Source organism: Anas platyrhynchos, chromosome 2 (genome assembly GCF_047663525.1).
Source record: "Anas platyrhynchos isolate ZD024472 breed Pekin duck chromosome 2, IASCAAS_PekinDuck_T2T, whole genome shotgun sequence".
Lineage (NCBI taxonomy): Eukaryota > Metazoa > Chordata > Aves > Anseriformes > Anatidae > Anas > Anas platyrhynchos.
Window position 1 is genome coordinate 89,461,222 of NC_092588.1, and position 21,742 is coordinate 89,482,963.

The window sequence follows — 21,742 nt, forward strand, 5'->3', positions numbered from 1 at the left end:
CCACTTGAGATGCTTTCCTTTCAGGCAGAAAGACTTTCTGGCATCTGTTTTAGGCTGCTTTGCAACACCTGCTGCTGGTGACAATGCAGGTCTTTTCCGCCTTGTGGGAAGAAAGGTGGCATAATAGAAAGGTTGGATTTATAAAATAAATTTGAACTACTTAAGTGCCCTGCTTTAATTAAAAAATAAAGTAAAGTAAAATAAAGTAAAATCCTAGCCTCTTATTAATAAAAATCAGTTTTGATCTTTACTAGAGGGCAGGCTTGTGCAATGGTAACATTTCCACATCAGTGCAGCATATGAGGCTCCAACAGAGGGCAACTTTGTCACTGAAGGCTCTTTCATTCATGTTGGAAAATTGCTTCGTAGTTTTCTGGCTTCCTTTCCAGTTGCTCACACATCTTAGAGTCTTTGGCAGTGCATTCTCTGCTTATTCTCTAACACCTTCTGTGATACAGACTGAATTCCTTGACTGTTCACAGCGTTGGAGTTATTAAGCATCCTTAGGGCTATTGTGAAGTATATCATCAGGGGAATCAGGACTTCAAAGGTGCTCAGCAGGTGCTTGTTCTGCAGGAGCAACATGGCCTTCTGGAGGGTTTGTGTGCACGGACATGGGTTTGCCAGGCTGGGCAGGAACCAGCACATCTGTGACTGGGCTTCTGCCCAGATAGTGGATGGGCTGCCCATGAGACCTGGAATGTGGTCCACTTCAAGGCCAAGGATGGCAACACGTGGTCAGGACAGGACGGAGAAATTCCTACCTTGAATTCAGCTTGTCACAGGAGAGCCACCATAAGATGTGCCAGTCATGTCCTTGAGAGGAACCTTGTTACCTGCCAAGAGCAAAAAGCTCTGCAGGGGACAGGGCAACGGATGTGACAGTGGGTTTTAACTTGCAGGGCCTGTTGATTGCTACTACTTTCTCCGGGCTATGAAGTAGGTCAGCTGGATGAGAGGATGTCCAGACAGTGCAGCCTCTCCTAGCAGTAACGTTTCAATGGAGACGTGAGGAACAGAAGAAAAGTAATGACATTTCCCAGTGGTGAATAGAGGTGAACTAGACCACATGAACAGTTCTGCCCTGTGTTCAGGTGGCACCTGTTACATGCTACTAGGGAAGAGGCAATTTGTCTGATGTAAATGCAGACAGCATTGTGCATGGCCGTTTCAGCCTGGAAACCACATCGACAATCCAGGCTGATGTTAAGCCAAACAAAGAGCTTTCCTGCAGTCTTTCTGAATAAGAAAAACTCAAGTCTGAGGGTTATGTGCACACCTCATATAGATTGTGAGGTTCATCCTAGGCCCTCATGATCCCAGTGACCTTTCCTGCATGGTTGTTGAGGTATTTTGTAAGTAAAGGGAGAGTGCTGTGCAGGGAGCCCCATGCAGAAAGCCCTCTGGGAAAGCACACCCTGTAAGTGTAAGGGTAGGATAGGCTTATTATGAAACCCCTTCACTTAGTGACAGACATGAAAAGGAGGAGCCAATCTGACCATGTATGTAAGACTTTTCCTTAATAGGGATGCTAACCTATTCCTTTCTTGCAAGATCTTAAGGATTTTGAAACTTTTCAAATGAGGATCAAATCATACACATTTATCAGACACACAGACTGAAGGCTGGCGACGCTGAGGATTTTGTTTGGTGCCACAGGTCAAGTTCTGAATCCAGGTGTCCCTGAGTCACTTTTGATCCAGTACCAGAGTCCCTTTCTGTAGGTGATGGGTGCCCTCAGCAATAAAGGAAGAGGAGACCTTACTGCTTTACCTGATCCTTGCAGCACTGTGCAAGATGAGGCCTCTTTTTACTACTCTGCTTCTCTGCATTGCAGTGGCATCTAATAAATTACACTGGATGCTTTCTCCACCTGATTTTGCAAAATCAAACCAGAAGTACAGCAGTAACTGAGAGACTAATTATGAAGGAAGGAAGCTGGGAGGCAAGGAGGGCCACCAGGCCTTTAATATTCCTCACTACTTCCCAACCCTTTCTCCTTTCCAGAGCACGTGCTGGGTGAGGCCAGCAGGACAACCGGCAGCATGTTCACACACCTTTGGTACCTTGTGAATGCTTTTTCTGCAAGGATATTAGTCTGGTATGTGTACCAAAACCACATCAGGAGCTATGTGGTTGCTGCCTGGGGCTTTGGCGTGCATGGTCTGCCAGAAGATTTAATTTTCCCATTCAGGAGCTCTTGGCACCTTGGATGTGCTGTGCAGGGGGAGATAAAATGCTTAATGATAAGGCTTACCCCTGCAGGTGCATTGCTCCAGGTATGATGGTGCAGAGGATGGCAGTGGTTCTTCTCACTCTGGTCCTGCCCTGCACCCAGGCCAGTGCTCACCACTAGCACTTGTATTGCAGTGACTTAACTCAGGCGCATTTTCGTAGGGTGCCATGAGAACTAAGTCTCATGTGGTGATGACTAAAACATATTTCCTCTTTTGAAAGGCTGGCAAACATGCTTGAAGGCATTTCATTGGGTTATCTAACTGCATTTTGTTTTTGTTGTCTCAATATGATTATGTATTTAGGAGTTCTCAATGGATTATTTTTGTCCATCAACTTATTCGGTTTCCCTTTGCACCCATGTAAACTTCTGTCATTCACATCCTGTGGCAAAGAGTTGAGCTAAGTTGGGTTAAAAGAAACCATGCTTGGGTTTGGTTTGAACCTGCCATCTAGCTTCACCTGGTGTCCCAAATCCCAGAATAACCCACACAGTCAACACTGGCCCATCAGTAACCAGAGGGGTTCTGACAAATCTGGGAGATTTTTAGAGAAGAGTGACAAAACTGATCAGGAGAGGTGGAAGTACAGGTAGATGAGTTCAAATTAAAAATGATGCACAGCCTAGCTAAGGAATGACTAACAAATGTGTGGTTTGTGAGACATGCAGCTCTTTGATGAGTACGAACACCCTCCCACTCTCCCAAGCGCAAGAGAGGAATTTTTAGCCTGACATGCAGGGATGTAACAAGGGCTAATGGTGTGACAGTCAGGCTGAATGTAAGGTAAAATATCCTGACAGTGAGATGTATTTTGCTGTGGAGCAATCTCCCGAGGGAAAGGACAGGAGCCCAACTGCTTGGTCCTCTTTAAAGCTAGACCAGACAAAGTATTAAAAAAAGGTACTCCAGAGAACAGTCTTTAATTGGCAGAAAGATGTACTGGTGATCTAATGGGTGCCTTCCATTTCTAATTCCTATATATGATGTTCACTATAATGAGTTTTGACTGGTTTAAGCTCAGAGGGTAAAATGGAGATAAAACTGAAAAGAAAAAAAAAAAAAAAAGATTAACAAGAATTAAGAAAAAAATGGAGGTTTATTTAATAGTATGAAAAGTGACAGATTGAGTGTTCCCTAGGCCAGTGATGCTATTCAAAAATAGCATTGCAAATGGAGAAGGGAAAGTTGTTGCATGAGTAATGATTACAGTAGTGACTTATTTTGATAGAACTCCTGTAGTCCAGAAAGATCCCAAAACACATTTCAGATTGGGTGTGTGCACATGTGCATTCACGTAATGTGAGAATTGTTTCAGCTGAATCTAAAGTGTACTGACCACTGGACTGAAACAGACCATTTTAGTGGCAAACAGAACCCAATGCAGCAGTTTAGTGTGGAATATGATGAGAAACTTCTATAACCGAAACTATACAAGAATTGGTTTAGTTTGGAAGAATTTCATTGATAAATTATCGAGGCATGGGTTTCTTTTGCAACAGCCTTTCCCAATGTCTCTGCTTTCAAGGTAGAAGATCCTGGCAATATTAACTTGGCTTCACGGGTTGCTTTGGGGTAAGAAGGGAGAAGTTTGATGAACTAGCATGACCCAGAACCGAACCACTTTGGACTGGCTTCAAGGACAGGCACGAAGTCACTCTTGCTGGTCGTGTCATTGCTGGTTCTGTTGGCCCACATCACCCGCACGCTCTCACCTCTTGGTGACTTTTCAAAGAGTGTTTCCTACAGAAGCTTTATTTTTCAGGCTGTTGGCCCTAGATATATGGTTCATGACATAATATCTTTCTGTGGGCCTGTTGCCTGGATGAGACTGCCGTAGGCAAAGGCTGCCTCTTTGTGTAGTTCTTATCTCAAGACTTGTGCGTCCTGACTTCCATTCTCTGAATTGCTGGAGGACAGGGGGACTCTCATTTAGTGTAGCAAAGAGAGCAAGCAAGCCCCAGTGGAAAAGAGAAGTCTGAAAATGTGAAATAGAGGCATCTGTATATGGAACTAGGAAAGGCAATTTGGAAAAAATGAAATGTATTGTTAGATGTTTTTTAATATTGTTGTTTTAAAGTGAAATGTGTTTGTTGTCATTCATATGGAGGACATCAACTATTTACTTATTTTTTTGTTTTCTTAACTAAGCATTCACAAATCAGAGTTAAAAGAAAGAGAAAATGGTCAGAATACAGATGTTAGCGTAATTCTGTTTTGTTATTCTGCATGAAATTAGACTTTCTTAGATGACAGCATTGAGGAGTCATTTGACTTGAAAGAGGAAGGAGATGAGCTAGGTGAGAACTTGCATATTGAACACGTCATCCTTCTGAAGCCACATGCTCACCATGGAACTGACTCACATGACATTAAAAATTATTTGATCTCATTTACATTATATGTTTAATTTGTTTAATTTAATATTTGTTAGCTTCACAATTATTCAAACACTGTTAATTAATGAAGATGGCAAATGTTACTGTATAAAGTGATTGATTACTGAACAGCTGAGATACTGTATAGTTTGACTACCTCTGATTTTTACATATCACTAGACAGATTTATCTAATATTTGAGGTTTTTATGCAATAAAACCTCAAACTACAGATTTAGCTACTTGGGGTATTATCTAGTCATACATAAATCAGTCGCAGTTTTCCTCTGACTATTTTTTATTCTTATTCACAGAGGTTGGTTGGAGGTAGAGTTTTCACTTTTATCCACCAGAAATTTTAGCATTTCATCAGGACAAGATACCCATTCAAGCCTGAGACAAAAGTCTGCCACTCTCACACTTCCAAATATCAGAGCCTAGAAGAATTTATTTAAAAAATAGTGAGTCTTTTTTTTTTTTTTTCATTTTTTTTTTCCCAGGTGGATGAGGCATTCAGAGATGTTAGAGGACTTGTTGTTTCCTTATGTGCTGGTGAGAAGTCAACAGTTGGAAAACCACCAGTAGGCTGAAAGCCACTAAAAGACCACTTCATGGTCTGGAGTTCTCAGGATTTGCAGGTTCTTAGTGTTACAGCAGCTGACAAAATGGCTGCGCCAACATCTTCTACCACCCTGAAATGGCTCAAAAAGTCTCCGTCCAAAAACTTTCAAGTAGTCCTAGGACTTAGACTATATATTAGTATTTGACTTTCAGTCAGACCCGCGTTCCTATGCTTTTGTGTGTGTGTGTGTGTGTGTAAATAGAACTTACATTCCTTCTTCACTTATGCATCTTTACAATCTTACCTTCCTTAATAACATGATCAAGAAACTCTCAGACTGGGGGTTGTTCATCAGCTGCTGTTAGATGATATAGCATTTAGTTTGGTTATACTGTCTTGTTTGGGGAGAAGACTGTCCTCTGGCAAGAGGCTGTGTAGGTCCCTTACCTCTGTTTGCTTGGTGGCTGCTGGTCTGAGGAGGCTGGAAAGGGGGGGAAAGGGCCTCATCTGGAATCTAGCAGCAAAATCACAGCACAGGTACGTCAGAGGTCATTGTTTCCTATTTAAACGTTGAATTCTTATTAGGTAAAAAGAGAGATGTGGTTACAAAAACCAAGCAGAAGACAGATCCGGCTTGGTCAAGGGGGCCTAAGTACCACAATAAATGATGTGATCTACTGAAGTGGGAGCTGGGGGGTGTTCTTTTTATTTCCTGCGATGGCATTGGCCAGTGAGACCATGAAGAGGTCGCTTCTCCTCAGTTTGCTAGTCTGTAAAATGGGAATGATGATGCCGGTTTTCCTGTGCCACGTTTTGAGACCTCCAAAGGTAACAAGCACCACCTGCTTTGCACTGCCTGCACAAGCCTGCTTTGTTAGCATGGACATTTCAAGAGCCAATGTCTGCATTTGCATCACGGTACATCTCGATCACACAGGGACTATGGTGTCTGGTGTAGCACAGTGAGAAGGGCTACTCAGGAAGCGGGTCCCTGAACTTCAGCTGGTCGCCATGGTGACAGAATAGCTTAGCACTGCAAGAAGAGCGAAAAGCGATATATTGTGCTGGGGATAAGTTATGGCATCGAGGCTGCACGTTGAAGTACCTCTGCTTGTCTGGCTCTGGGCTTGCTGGACACTTTGCTGAGCTCTGGGGTTTCCTCTCCCTGAATCTTCTTCTCCAGCTCACCTATGATGAACAGCTCTGGGCTGAAAAATGAAAACATGACGGTGAGAGAACCACAGGGTGGCTTTCCCTTGGCTTTTTTGTTGATATGGTGGGCGGGAGCGGATTCTGCATCTCTGAAGCCCTTTTGCAAGGACTTGGTGTTGAGAGCTGGTGAATACCATCTGCTGTGTTCAGTCGGTGTTTCTTCACCTTTAGCCAGGCCCTTGCAGACGTGTTGGGCTGTGCAGAGCTGAAGTTGGGTGTCTCTGTGCTGAGGGAGGGCTGAGAAGAGCAGTGCTTCAGCTGCCGAGGGCCTGTTCAAACATGCAGCATTAACCAAGGAGACCATGCTGGAACCAGCTCAGCTTCTCCATGGGGCCCTGGTGGGTGTGTGGGCTGAGGCACCGCAGCACGAACGTTATGTTCATGATGAAATGTGGGCGACTTCTGCTGGTTTGGGGACTGTCTGCAATCTGTCACCAGGGGCGGGTTGTCTGGGCAGTGGCAGTGGTTGGTCATTCAGCTCCATGTCCGGACGGGCATGTGAGGCCTTCTCTTTGGTGGCCCAGGTGTGTGATGGGGATCTCCAAGGGCTTGCACCGAATGGTCTGCTGGCATCGATGGAGTTGGTGAGAGGCAAGTGCTAAAAGCTGTTTTGAGAGAAGTTGGAAGGCATAAAGAAAGGCCACTTTGGAGATGGGGAGCAGCACAAGTGGTTGAAGATTGGAGGAAGGCACCAACTTAAGTAACATGAACGTCCTTGCTCGCTGTTGTTTCTGTTTTATAGTTTGGAATGAAAATGAGTGAGGACTTTCTGCTCTGCTGATGAAGAATCCCGTGCTAATGGATGTGGTTGCGGAATGGGGGCCACAGACTTTATAAAGGAGGTGGATACACTTGGTGGTGACAGTAAGACTGAGCTTCTGAAGATGGGAGGAAGAAAACACGGGTCTAAGAAATCTCTTTAAAAACCAGGGAAAGCATAGGGAAACTTAACAACAAGATAAAATGGCAATTGCATATAAGCCCACACATGCACTCACTCTCTTGCTCTCTCTCTAACACCCACGCACTCGAGTACATCTTTCAGTCCAAAATAGTAGGGAAAATACATTATAGCCTTTATTGTCAGGAGTAATTTCTCTTCACGTGTCACTACCAGCAAATTCTCAGAGCAGGTGGATACGCTGCACAAAACTCATCCATATGATTTTTTTTTTCCTAAACCTGAACAAAGCAAAGCAAAAAAGCCCCTGTGAACTGTTAAGTTGAAGAGCTAGATGCTGACAGTTCTTGGATGGATGAAGGCTGCACACAACTATTTGTATGCTAGTAATGCAACATGAGGCAGCAGGATGATTGTGTGGGGAACCAGAGCTCACTTTACTCACAAGAATGGCTTCTAGTCCATGTCCCTTTTCCTCTGGATATGTCAGGGAACCTGGCTCCAACCCCAGTATGCGTTTCCCTCATGAAATGCTTTCTTTGCAAGCTGGGGAATTTCCAACCCCTTGTGTTTAGCCTACAAGGAGCATGGCTGAAAATAACCTGCTGGCTGCTCTTTCTTGGAGGTAAGATGCCATACAAGATTGACATGTTCAGGTTGTACGGGCTGCACAGCAATTTTACACAGCAGGGTGAAGAGTGGTGGCTTCTGGCTGGTTTAAACTTGTAGCGTCCTGCTGCACTGCTGGCAACAGCATTAATACTCAGCTCAGAAAGGCTGAACTTGGGGTATCTGCAGGTGGGGAGACTGGGACATCGTATGCTCTCCAAAGGTTGGCGTGGTCCACTTGGATTACATGAGCAAAAGCTTGGTCCCACACTAAGCATGCTTGGCCACCACCTCTCCTGGAATAATCTTTTAACATAGGTGTGCAGATTCACAATGCAGCTGGCAGGCAATCCAGGGGTTTTGTCCTGCCTTTAAACAGTACTGCAGACATCTCCACTGAGCACTGACACTGGGCATTCTGGCTTTGACTGGTGGTTGCTTGGCTCCATGAGGCTTGCCATCCCAACACACTTGGATCAAGGATCCCACCAGCTCATTTAAAAATGAAGATGGTTCATCACAGTCATGTCCCATGTGGAGAGGAAAAGCATCCCTGGACTCTCCTGTGAATTGATCTGTTCTGTGTATTCAGTCCCGGCTAAAAGTCTGGAGCTTATTTTATGCAAAATAAGATTATCATAATTCCTGGTAAGGAACAGAATATGAATTAGCAGATTTTTTTTATTGTTATTTTTTTTCAAGAAGCAAAATAATACTTGTGATTCCCTCCCTCCACTTCCAGTTTTATCTTCTTGCTGCCTGAATCTACTGAGTCTGAATTGAAAATATGTGGGAAAAAAAGTATATATATTTTTAATGGTTCTTGGAAGAAAATGGATTCTCAGAGTTTCTCTTTAAATGTGTCAACATAAATGACATCCTAGCAAGTCTTGCAGATTGCATGGCATAGGCAAATAACAACTATTTATTGCATTGGCTATGCAATTTTTTACCGAGGTATTTCTGCTACATGCAGAATAGATGGAACAAATTTTCCTTGTACGTGTATACAGTGCCTGTCAAGCGATGCATGCAGTTGTCTCCATTAGTGCTCATTTGTGCCAAGGTTTCTCATCCCAGAATTTAGCCCCTCCCAGAGGAAAACTGTATGAAACATTACAGAACAGTCCAGATTATATGCAATTTTCTGTCTAATAAGTTACACGTGGCATTTTCTGTCTCTTTGGCCTTCTTGGTCTCCTCTCTTATAAAGGAAGTATAAGACAAGTCTGTCATGGAGTTTCAGGAGAAAGACTCTGCAGATGACATTAAAGAGGTCAGCACTAACTCTTTAAGGTCTTTCAGTCTTTGGCTAGCAGCTAGTTTCAAAGGGATAGCAAAATAAAAAGAAAAAACAGTAAAAAAAAAAATGTCAAGTGAGGCTCAACAAGGAAACACAAACACTCTGTGTGTGGGTATCAGTAGAAGTCATGTATGTAATCACCTTGGAATTAATTTGATTAAGAATTTTGATACTAAGGAAAATAATGAAAATTATTTCCTCTCTCTTTGATGTTTGTTCTACTACAACTGTTTGTGCCACTGACTTTGGGTATTCTCTATTTATGTGTTACTTACAAAATATATTATGCATCAACCCATTCCCTGGGTAAGAGCACCACTTCTGTTGCTTATAGCTGTCATCAGAGGGACAACAGAGTGTGTCTAGAGCTACCCCTAGATCTTGCTGAATCAGATTCTGGGTTTCCCTCTACAGTAACATACTGTAATTCTTCTCTGCAGTGCTGATCTAAATACCTCTGGTGATGCACACAAATGATGTCTGTGATACAAACATTGTCCGCGTGTGTCTGTATGTTATTTACTTGGGCAGAGCTCACGTTTTACTACTCATGTTTGTTTTTCAGAGTAAGAAAATAAAGGTCTCTGTGCTTAGCCTGCAATGACAGTTTTCCAGCCAGCTAACACTGAGCAAGAAAAATGAAGACTGCAGAAGTAGAAGACGGAAATGAAAGTTGCTCTACCGACAGGGCTACATGAATTCAGCAATGGGTGGATTAGGCTGAGTGTTATCAGTGATGATGAAACACAGCAGACTGTGGTAATGAAATATTTATGAATGGGGAAATGATACTGCATTCTGCAGTGCAGCACAGGGGAAAGTGAAATTTCAAGAATACTGTAATAGCAAAGCCCTCCATTAATTATCGAAAGCAAGCTGTAATGCTAGTTACTATGACAACAGGGTCCCCTATGTATTTTGTACATGGTGGGGGGACAGAGAGGGAGGGAGGACTGCTTTTATTTACTGGAGGGCATTGTATTTCTTTTCTGTTGTTGTTAATTATGACTGTCCCAGCCTGTGACTATGTGGTTAATTTCAGTGATAAAATTATTATTGGCCAAATTATAGGGAAAGCCTTTAATAAGTAGTATCATTGTTTTTATTCTGGAAAGAACTAAAGATATCCTTTTCCATATAAAGAGAGATGCAATTGCTATTACTAATAATCTTATATAATATTAATGCATGATAATGTAATAATAAAAAGTGAAATGTTATTTCACATAGAAGAAGAGAAGTATTATTAATAATAATTTGACTGTGTTAGGCTTTCATCCACAAAGCATTTTAGAAACAGTGATTAATTAAAATGTCAGTATTGGCATACTAAATCCACCACTACATTTCCAGATGGGGCAAGGGAATGTACAGCTTCTGCCCGCCCACTTATTTTTAATTACTACTTGTTTGGTTTCCTAAACCCAGGACTCTCTTTGAGTTCTCTGTGTAAAACCCTTGGGCTGTGCTGAGCATTTCTGCCCACACCTGCACATGGGGAAAAGCGTGCGAGGAAAGCAAGGTTCAGAGCACGGCGAGGAAGAAGAACGCCGGATGAAGCATGTCTCATGTGGCAGCATGTCCCACTGAGGAAGCTCTCCCAGCTTTCCATGTGGCACAGATTTGTGGATAACAGGTGTATAAATAGTTACTAAAAAGAATAGGCAGGGATGTACCCTCCAACCCCTGTAGTCCAATGACTGTAGATGCTGGGGATAGATGGGGGTAATGGACCACAGGCAGTGGCTAGGCTGGCTTGCTGTCACTAGGTACCATCTTCTACTTCCACTGTAAGAGACAGAGAACTGGTCTATACAGCTGCTCATTGCAGGACAGTCAGACATTTCTTATATTTTTTTATCTTCTTATTTTTAGGCTGAGTGGTACGTTTCAACGATCATTATCAAAAGGCTATACAAATGTTCTTACTGTAAATGCTTTCCAGGTGGGAAAAGCGTGCTACAGGTCCATTGAATGACTTGCCTAAGGTGACACAGAAAATTAGTAACAGAGCATATGTCAAAATCCCATTTCCAGCTTCAGGACCTTCTCCCATGACATGTAATGAATTCCTGGTACTCAACTCCTTCAGGAGGGAAAGCGTTGCAAAGGTAAGAAGGAAAAAAATGTTGGGTACCTGCTGTGTGAGTGATTTCTTGCAAGTAGCTAGATGCAATCACATCTGTTAAACATTTCCGTGCAAGGCGAAACAAGCCAGCAGTAGGCATTGCAGCCCAGCGCGTCTGACTGGATGCATAACCTGACTGCAGGAAGAGCATGTCAAAGGTGTTGGTAACAACAGGATTTCTCTATCACCACTTCATAGATGCAGAGAAGGGCATAATACATGCATACACACACACATATAAACTTACGTTTTATATGCACAAAATACAATGAGCTGCACAGTATGATGGGCATTGGCTTAGGGAAAAAGGGTTTTGCCTGTTCTTGTTCATGATGAGCTTACTGAATGGATTTGGAGGAAAAATGCATTTATTAATTTTTTATTACTGCAGCCTTCCCTGTCCTCCCCTGCCCTCAGCTCAGAGCCCTCAGATCCTCTTTGCCCAGCTGCCCCATTGCTGCTCTAGGGCAGAAACCACCCACACTGACATGGGTCAAGACCAAAGCCAGGACTCCTCCTTGCCCTTTAGTAGCCTGTACTTCTTTTTTTTTAAAAAAAAATAATTAATTAATTAAACAAGCACAGCTTAGTGAGCATGTTGTGAACTCTGTGAGCAATAAACAATGCAGTAACGCAATCCGGCCTTCCACTGCCTGATGAATGGCTGAGCTAAGCCAACAGGGAAAGCAAGGGCTCTGTTTTTTGCTGTGATGAGAGCTGCCCCAAAGGACCGATACAGACGTGAGCTTTCCTCTCCTTGACTTCAAGGCTGGAGGCATCCAATAAATAGCTCAGGCTACAACTCACTCACTTACAAGCACAGGGAGGAGGAACAGGCCTGGCAGGTGTGGGGAAGAGGAGCAGGTCATATTGGTTTAACAGTTTCAGAAACTTGGTGGAGAAGGAAGGTGGCATCGTGGGGAAACACGATGTCCATGGTGTACAAAGGTTAGCCAGGGACAGATCAGGTACATTAATCCTGCTTCAGCACACAGGGACAGCTGGGCATCCCCTACATCTCCGCCCCATGTCCGTAGCTCTCTGATCACTGCCTCTTGCAGCAGGATTTCTGTCAGCGAGGGGCATGGTTTGGCTCCAGGGAAACCCACCCCGAGGCATTCAGAGCTGTGTCATCTGGGACAGAGGGCAGGGGTGGCCTGCTGTGTTGTAGAAGAACCATTAGTCCCCAGATAATTTTAATATAAAGGAAATAATGCCACTAATCATTCCCTTCATTACCCAGAGGGCACAGCCTATGCCTCTGTGTGTTCAGAGGTGTGTGTGGGCCTCTGCTGGAAGCAGGCAGAGCTGTGGATGTCTTCTTCCTCTTCATGCTTTTGGTTGGCAGTCTCTAGGTCATAAATCTTGAGAGTATGTAAGTGCGTGTGTGTATGTCAGTTTTATTTCGTTGTCACATGTTTAACATCATTGGGGTGATTGCAATAGTCTGGGGCCATGTAAACTCTGTCTTCTCAGAGGTGGAAGATGCTGTTAATAGACTTGTACACCCTTGTGTAGAAATGACAAATTGTGTCCCTGGGACGCATCCAGCGGCTGAGGTAAGCCTTGCTGGACCTTTGGGTTTGCTTTATGCTGCCGCTGCTGGATACAGTATAAATTATCTCATCTACTCAGGGATTAACCCATGAGTCAACCCGTGTCAGAAGTCATGTTCTTCGTCTCCGGGAGGACACAGCTGAACACCGCCATGCTACAAAGGCTTGCACCAAACCGTGGGTTCGGTCTAAAATAAATGTCAGATATCTATATAACAAACATTTAGAAAGAGTGCAGACCAGTGTTTACAGACATTTTAACCTGCTGTAGCGTTGCCACGCTGGTGACCTCGAAATGGTGCTAGGAAGAGCGGCGTGTGAGCCCTGGGAAGGGGAGGGCTACGTCTGCGCCAGCCCCTGTGTGGAGGAGGGGGATCAGAAGGGGAGATCGCTTCTGTCTGCTTCTGCTTCTGACAGCCCCTAAGGTGCTGGGGGAAAAAATAAATCCATGCGTCAGACGTGTTTGCATCCCTCCATAAATAATGAATGCCAACATCAGACTGAGCAGGGGCTCCCTTCCCTCACGAGGGAGGAAATAGGCCTCTCCTCTCTAGAGCAGGAGGCCATAAGCCGCATGAGCAGCTCCCCCTCAGCTCCGTCTCTTTGTTGCAATTCAGAGCATGCAGCCGGCCAGCCCTGCCCGAGCCTGCAGCAGGAGCTCTGTCTGCATGCTGTCAGCGAGCAGAGAAGCCCCCTTCGTTAGCCGAGGGATTCTGTGTTCGTGCTTCGGCTGTGTCTCCTTCCCAGAGCCATCCTGCTCGGCCGCTGTAGGGAGCACTAAGAGGCACGGGGGAACTGTGGGCATTTACCCAAGGGCAAAAATATTTGGATTCAGTCAGCGATAACAGGAATCCCTGAAAATTACAGACATTTTCCAGAGCAGCTATTTTCTCTGCCTGCAATGTTTCATATGCTACGTGCCGAATTTCTCTGAAGTGCAATTAAAATACTAAAGCATCTGAGATCTGGAAACCCTTGGTCCCACATTCTTCATGTTGCTCCTGGCTGGCTGCGAAAGGCAGGGAGGGAAGGACTGATGCTCACCAGCCCACGGAGGGATTTACACCAGCAGTTTTCACCAGGTTTACTGCAAGTCGGACCAATGTGCAGGAGGAGGTGTTTGCACAACCAGCACCTCCTCTGCCCCCAAGGGAGCAGAGCAGCGGCAGCACCCTTCCCCCTGGGCCTGATGCAAACCTGCTGCTGCAGGCTCTGTGCCTGTGTGCTGCGTTCAGCAAACCTGGAATGATTTTGTACTGGGAGAAAACATAAAGCTAAGGCTGCAGCTCGGCTGCCCAAAGGTTGCTTTATTTATTTATTTGTTTGTTTGTTTTTCTGCTTCCAGTAGCAGGTAAGCCTGAAACTTCGAATGCAGAGCAAAGCGACACGGTTGGGTTTGGCTCTATAAGTGTCAGCCAGAGATGAGCTATTGGAGGAAGCTGTATGCTCATGCCAAAAAAATATCAGAAAGCTGCTATACGTAAGGTTGCTCTGGCCATCAAGGAAAGCCAACTTATTCTTCCCTTGGCTCACCCTCAGCCCCCTTGCACCTTTGCTGCTCCCCACACCTTTTTACAGCTGCCAGGCAGAGCATGTGTCTGGATGTGCTATCCAGAGAGATGCACTCGATAAGCTGGGAGCATTCTGGATTGGTAAGCAAACATTCAGATGAGGGATATCATACTTTTCTTAAAGAGTGTGAGCTTAATTTAAGCCTTGGCAGCCAGGCTGAGGCAACTGCCTGAGCTGGCAGAAGGCTGCTGGGTGAGTGATGGGAGCCCCCATGCCTGAAGCATGGCTGGCTAAGCAGGAGAGGCTGCCAGTCATGATGCGGGTGCTTAGAAGCCGTGTCCTTTATGATCCTGTGATTCACGGGCAGGGAGCATCACATCACTCAGGGGCACCTACAGAGCCCTCTGGTGCCATCCTTCAAAGTTTCACTGCAGCGACATCAAGATTGACTCCAGGCAATGCTCTAACTCCAGGCCCTGCTGAACAGGGGCTTGACTCAGCTCGTCACACTTGTAATTAGTTAACATACCGAATGCTGTGAGGCAAAAAGAAGCAATGGAGTTTTCCCACCTAGGAAAACTCATGGTTACAGAAGCATGATCAATATTGAGCAACAAAAAGAGAGGGAAGAAAGAGCACATTCCTACTTCTTGGTGGCATTGCCCCTAGAGCTGCTCCAGCTTGCTGCTGCTCATTTTTCCTCTGGTGAGGGGTCTGACAAGAAAGCAAAAGCCTTACCAACCTGGCACTCTTGGCACTTGGATGCTGAAAGGAAAATGAGGCACAAAAATGGGAGGGAAAATGGTCTCATGTTCCACCAACAGCTGAGCTGTGGGGACAGCGAGCTGCAGCGTGAGGAAGGTTGAAAAATGGCTGGGATTCTAGTGCTTTGAGGTACCATTAGTGCTGTACATGTGTGGTTGTTGGCATCTCATCCGTTGATGAGGTTTTGGAATTTCAATCCTTTCTCCCCTTTCTATGCCCTGGTAAAGTCCTTCCTGCTTAATGGTGTATCTACTAGGGAAAGATTAGCCAGATGAATTATATTTGCGGGCAGCCGTTTTTGGTGCTGCTAGTACATTATCACCTCATTCCACTGCTAAAACAGTTTTTACTCAGAGTATGTGCTGAGATGTTAAGCACTTTCTGTAAAGAGGTATTTATTAAGAAAAGAGAGCCTTGAGATAGAAGTAAGAGTCTAGATTTTCTGGGAGGAAAAATAAAAATCTTTGTAGGTTAAAATTAGCTGTCAGATTGCAGGGGTGAAACCACCTGAGGTTAGAGCTTTGCTGCTTTTTAATAGGCAAATGAGCTATTTCATGAGGAATTGCCTTTCCGTGACTATTGAAATGAGTTTCGTCTTCCAGCAGCACCTTCTGCGGCGCGAGATGTCTCGGTGGCAGGAACAAAGCGGCGAGCCAGGTGAGACTGCCGGGGAGACAAAGGATTCCCGCTGCACAACGGGACACCTCGCAGTGAAGTGGGTATTGCCATTTATTGTGAGTGCCTGGTCATTAACAATTCATTGTAATATATTACACGCAGGGATCTCATAGGGCTCTCATGCACTTCCTCAGAAGTGTGCCCTGGCTTCCCTGAAGCATTGTTTGAGCGGAGCGTGACAGCACTTGTCAATGGAGCTGTTGTGGTGACATGTTTAAGAGCCCTAATGCACTTTTTAATTCTCCATCAGTCTCATGCACTGTCTTTCAAATTCAGATGGGTATTTTTCTGCCATGTCCATCCCAGATGATGAAGGCTGTGTTTGCTGTGGTCTTTGTTCTGCTCTTTGCCTTTGACAGGATCTGGTCCCTGACTATCTCTGCACCAGCCAGAGTGTTTCCTAGCTCATTTCCCTCTCCATTTTCCTTCCCGGAGTACATGTGCTGGCTCCAGACACTGACAACTGGCCACCAAAGCAGGGACAAGTGAGAAGGATGATTGGAGGTATGGAACAGCTTCTCCATCAGGAGCAAATAAATAGATCAGGGCCTTGCAGCCTCAGAGACTGAAAGGAGGTAGGGTGGAGGCTTGCTGGAGTCTAAATATTGCAGAGGGGGGAACTGTGGCTGCCTCAGATGATTCCTCATGCCTTCTTTCTTGCTACGGGTACACACACGCAGGCTAGCGTGTGGCGAGCTCAAAGTAGGGAGGTAGCTCTTCAAACCACACAGAGTCAGGCTGCGAGCACTCCTTGCCACAGGCAGGTGCAGGTGCTAGAAGTTCAGGTGGGCTCAAGAGATCACAAAGGAAATTCACAGAAGAGAAATCCATTGAGAGTTATTACATACAAAGGCTCTGCCTTGGTTCAAGAAATCCCTGAGCTGCAAGTGGTCACAGGCTTAGAAATTATTTGGGAAAATATTACCCTAAGCTTGATTCACTTTCACGCTTCTTCCCAGGCACTCCATTGCTGGATACTTGTATAGATGAATGTCTGATCTAATACAGGGTGTCTCCTTTTGTGTTCACCCTGCTGTTGCCACAGTGCAGTCCTCTGAGTGTGAAAAGACAAGGCCAAACTGCCTCACAGCCTTCAGTAGGAACCAGGCTAGCAAATGTGTCTTTGCAGCAGAGTAAAACGGCTGCCACTGTCTACAAAACTGCTCCTCTTTCCAAGGTCTATCCTGTTTCATTTGGACTTACAGTCTGCACTTTGCTGACAGAAATTATTGCCAGCACCCACTAAATACTGGCTTCTTTATGTGCCCAAGGTATGATTAGCTCTGCAGTATGTGAGGCCTTCACTTTTCACTGGCTCTTGTGCTTGGCACGCACCACTCACTGCAGAGAGGACTGCTTAGCGATCTCTACTCTATTATACCATTATTATGTTATATATATATAATACGATAACTTACTATTATTATTATATATTAGCTATAATTATAATAATGCTCATATTTTATACATAATTTCTTGTTTTACCTGTTTTTCAGTGATGCTGGGCAACTCCCCTGTGCTGAGGTTGCCTTACATCTCTTGCAAATAGTCTCTTACAGCTCTGTTCAATATCTCAAAACCTTGTAGGATATGACACCTTCCCTGGCTGGAAATGAAAAAGTGAGTATTGGGGTGCTTGAAGGGTGGGTTACCAGGGCCTGCCCAGCCCCCTGGGAGCCCTGGTCCTTCTGGGGTGACTGAGATCCCAGCCTTCAAATGAAGCTAGTGCAAGGGATACTGTGCTAATGAGGGAACCTCTCCATTGCATCAGCTTCATTGTCACAAATGTCATCTCCAAAAGGGATGGTTTATTTCCTGTGCAGCCTACAGTGCATGAAGCAGGGTGCTGAAAATCCATTTTAATGCTAGCGAATGGTGTCAGGTGAATATGAGCTGACATAAGAATCTGGATAATTAAAGCAGCTTCCCTTGACCTGATATTAGCAGTGTTGATGCTCTGATATTCTGCAACTTGTGATAGATGTAGATCCTCAACCATTGATTTTTTTGGTATCTGTCCATAAATATTATGATAAACTGTTGGTTTTGTGAGGATATTTTTTTTATTTTGTAGGGAGTTGAGTTACTGCTGCTTGGTGAAATATCAATGATGTACTTATCTATGAGCTATCTGAGCACTGTGACACGGAAAGCATTAGAATTCATCATACTTATTATTGTTCTTTTACAAATGACTGTATGCCAACCACTTAAAGCTTGGCACTAGAAGTGCAGCCACACAGAGGTGGCTGCACACCATCTTCTGTGCAAAGGGTCTGACTTCATCATAAAAGAGGTACTTCCAGAGACCATGGAAATAAAATCTTTCATGAAGCAGAGGGGGGATAGGAAGTCAGGAGAGGACTGCAAATACAAATGTGACAAGAGGTTAGGAGAAAATATTTGTCAGCAAAAGGTAATAAATGTGTGTCCAGAAACATAAGGAACTAAGGAAACCAGAGAGATGCATTTGGGTTTGAGAAGGCTCCCTGATGGTTTCATGCCACCTTTTCTAAACTTGACTGAGCGTTAGGACTCATGTGTTCTTTGCAAATAGTTTCACCTGCACCCGAAGTCTTCTGTTTTCCTCTGACAGCACCATCTTTTCAAAAGACTCTATTGGCTGACTTGCAAAATAATTTTTCTATGACTTCAGTCCTGATTGTCAATTCTGTTCCCCAGGAGAAATAGCCCTGGATGTTCCTTTTTCTCATCTCATCCATCTGTTGTGTCTGCCCAGGAATTATTTTGAGTTTCGTCTTCGTTTTCCCCTCTCACTCCTGGATGACTTAATCACTGACACATCCATCCATAACTACATGGCTTCCCTAGAATTGCCAGGGAACCCTAACACAGCCAACAAAGGTCTCAGAGACAGTGAAGAGACAAAGAAAGCCCCTTAAGGTACCTCAGGAACTGAAAATAATGTGCTCGTGGCAGCCAGGACTAAATTAGCTCTTCTGAGAGGCAAGTCTTGCTAACTGAAGTTTGGGGCTCAGGCTGGTTCCAAAGGAAGGTATCCGCAAGAAACCTCTGGACTACACCATGCTGCATGACTGGGGAGTGAAATGTGTTCAAATTTTGGGCACTGAAGTATATACAGTAAGAGGCTTTGAATCTGATTCAGGTCTTACACAACTGTAAAGAGATATTAGATCATTCTTGTTTAAGGAGTGAATCCAGTATAAAACCAGCCTAGTGCAGACAAAGTATGGCTACTTTTGTTGTTGTTGCTGTTGGGAAGTTTATCTTTCTTTGGCTGTGGGGAAGATGAAACAAGGGGAAGACTATATCGTTGAAGTGGAGAGGATATTATAGCTACTGGGTGATTCCCAGGCAGTTTTGAGTTCCAATCTCAGTTCTTCTAGCTTGAGGAAGAAAAAAAAATAATGGAGGAAAAAAATCTGAGCCTCACAGAAGTGAGGCTGGTTGTCATCTAAACTGATTTATTGAATTACTTCATTTATTTATATATATATATATATATATATATATTTTAACTGCAGATAATCCAGAGCACGTTTCAATGCACAGACTTAGAAAAACTGAAGAACTGACACTGAAGCACTGCAGGTGCTGAAAGCCCCATTTTATCCACCCATGGTCATCCAGTAGTGGTGAAGCATCTATGTGTACCAGCTGTCAGCTGAACAGGGACCTGCAGGCTGGAGGAGAAAATGCACAGAGCTAGCAGAGCTAAGCATTGGTGGAGAGCTGGAGAGATTGCCTGTGTCATGAGCTGTATCAGAGCCAAAGCATCAGAGTGTCTGGCACGTGTCATGCCCCAGATAAACTGCTGAAACACAGACCAGGTCATATACAAGGTGAGACCAAGGCCACAGACCCTGTCTCAGCAGAATTCTGTTTAGCACAGGTTACTCTAGGCTTTCAATACAATTGGGAGAGTTTATCATTAATTTTCTTACCCCAGTTGTCCTACTCAGCCCTGGTTAAATTAACTTTTTCAATCACTCCTGCTCTGTCAGATTCCTTCCTTATTAGATGTCCTTCAGTGTTTCACTGAAGGCATTATTATGCTTTACAGGACAAAGTCATTTTATGCTTCTTTAAAGCAGTGAGAACCCTTCCCTTCTCCCTCCTTGTTCTCTGATCTAGCCTTATTGATACTTTCTCATTTCATCATGCAATCAGTGGGGAATATTAATCAGGACCTGGTGGGGTCTTTTTAATTTGGATTGCAGGCAATGAAAGGCACTATCTTCAACTCATAAGAAGTATGTCCATAAGCAGTAAAAGCAATGAGATATAGTTTCCTAAGGGCCTGTCTAGAGATTGAACTCTGCTGTCTAATAAAGGCTCTATTGGCACTGCTGTTTTTCCCTTAGTGAGGTGATTAATAATGCGTGTTTTTGCTATTCAGCATCTTCTATTTCTTAATTATATTGGGACTTCCTTTTTTAAAAATAAATAAATAAATAAAAATCTTTCCCACTGTGTCAATTGTGGTTGAAACCAGACAACAGCTTCCAAAGTGATTGTGTTAGGGACTGGATGTGGCAGGAACACAGACATACGAGCTTGGTTGTGGAACCTCATTTCCTTAGAAAATAAATCTAAAAATTTGCAATAAAAACATGCTTTTTGGCTTGCTCAGACAGTAAAAGTGGTAGGATACACAATGTCTTAATTATTAGTTTGCCAGTTAAAAGTATATACTTGTCCCATCGTGACTAGAAAAATAAAACCTCAGCTTCCCGTGGCAGTAAGGCTAGTGAAGATGCCTGAAGTGGAATATATATTAGTTTCCTCCATCCCTTGTCCCACCAACAACGTGCAGCAACACATTTTGCAGAACCCTTGTAAACTATATAAAACATCATTATCGGAATATATTTGATGGCTGAAATCGCTGTGCCCAAGCAGCTCTCTGGCATGTTGCTAGGGGTGTTTCAATCCTTAGGGGATTTCTGAGAAAAGACTGGGCCAATTGCATTGCAGACGTTTCTAGGTAAGGGTTTGTGTTTCCACAGGTATTGTTTTCTCAGTGCAGAATTGTAAAGCAAGCTCTTAGAGCCGAGGAAATCATCCCCTGGTGATGGACATAATGACAGTGCTGGCAGCGTGATGCCAGGAGGTAGGCAAATGGCATCAAAGCCAGCCTTAGCTACTGTACTTCATTTCTTGGTGGTTATAGTTTGTAAGAAGAAATGCACATTGCATCCTGTCATCATTGCAAGCACCACAGATTTAGGTGGCCTAGGACTCATGCCAATTTTTATTTATTTTTTTAATGTGCACTGGATTTCTTCACATTAAGAGCAAAAAGTATTGCCATGCAGGGTTAAACAAAACAGGTGCATGCCACTACCCCATTTCTGATAGTAGCCAACAGACAATGTTGTAGAAAGAGTAGACAAAGGACGGAAAACATACGAGGATGCAACCCCAGAACATTTTCCAACACATTTCAGGTCAGACATTTCCTAAGTCAGATGCATTGTCTTTGTGTTTAACAATCCTCAACAGATTTTTCTTCCAAATATCCGTCCAGTCCTTTTTGAACCATGTAAATAAATCTTTAGCATCCACAACATCCCACGTCAAGGAATTCCACAGCTTTGTTAGACACTGGGTGAAAGCTACTCTCTTCTGTTTGTTTTGAACTACCTCCCCTTTCCCAGCTTTGCCTGATGTCCCTTGCTACTTATCCTGAAGGTGACAATGATTCAATGATCCCTGCAGGCGTCTTTTCCTTCTATTGCAGATTTTCAACGGTGTTGTGTTTTCGCAGCAATCTCCTCGTACTCAGCATTGTTGATTTTGGAGCAAAAAGCATCAACTCACCACAAAATAGCTTGCCTTTTGTCATGGGTTTCCAACCAGGAAAGCAGCATCTTCCAAATCCAGAAGTGTGCCCAGCAACGTGTCAACAGCATTTCTCATG

General features: G+C 44.0%; 1 long non-coding RNA gene across 1 annotated transcript; it reads left to right on the forward strand.

Annotated features, from left to right (window-relative positions):
- Positions 1 to 5,444: 5,444 nt before the first annotated feature.
- LOC110354321 (uncharacterized) lies at positions 5,445 to 20,212 on the forward strand. The gene is made up of 5 exons (XR_011807794.1): positions 5,445 to 7,911; positions 9,764 to 9,957; positions 11,074 to 11,309; positions 15,762 to 16,341; positions 17,334 to 20,212. It is a non-coding gene; the product is annotated as an uncharacterized lncRNA (long non-coding RNA).
- Positions 20,213 to 21,742: the final 1,530 nt, after the last annotated feature.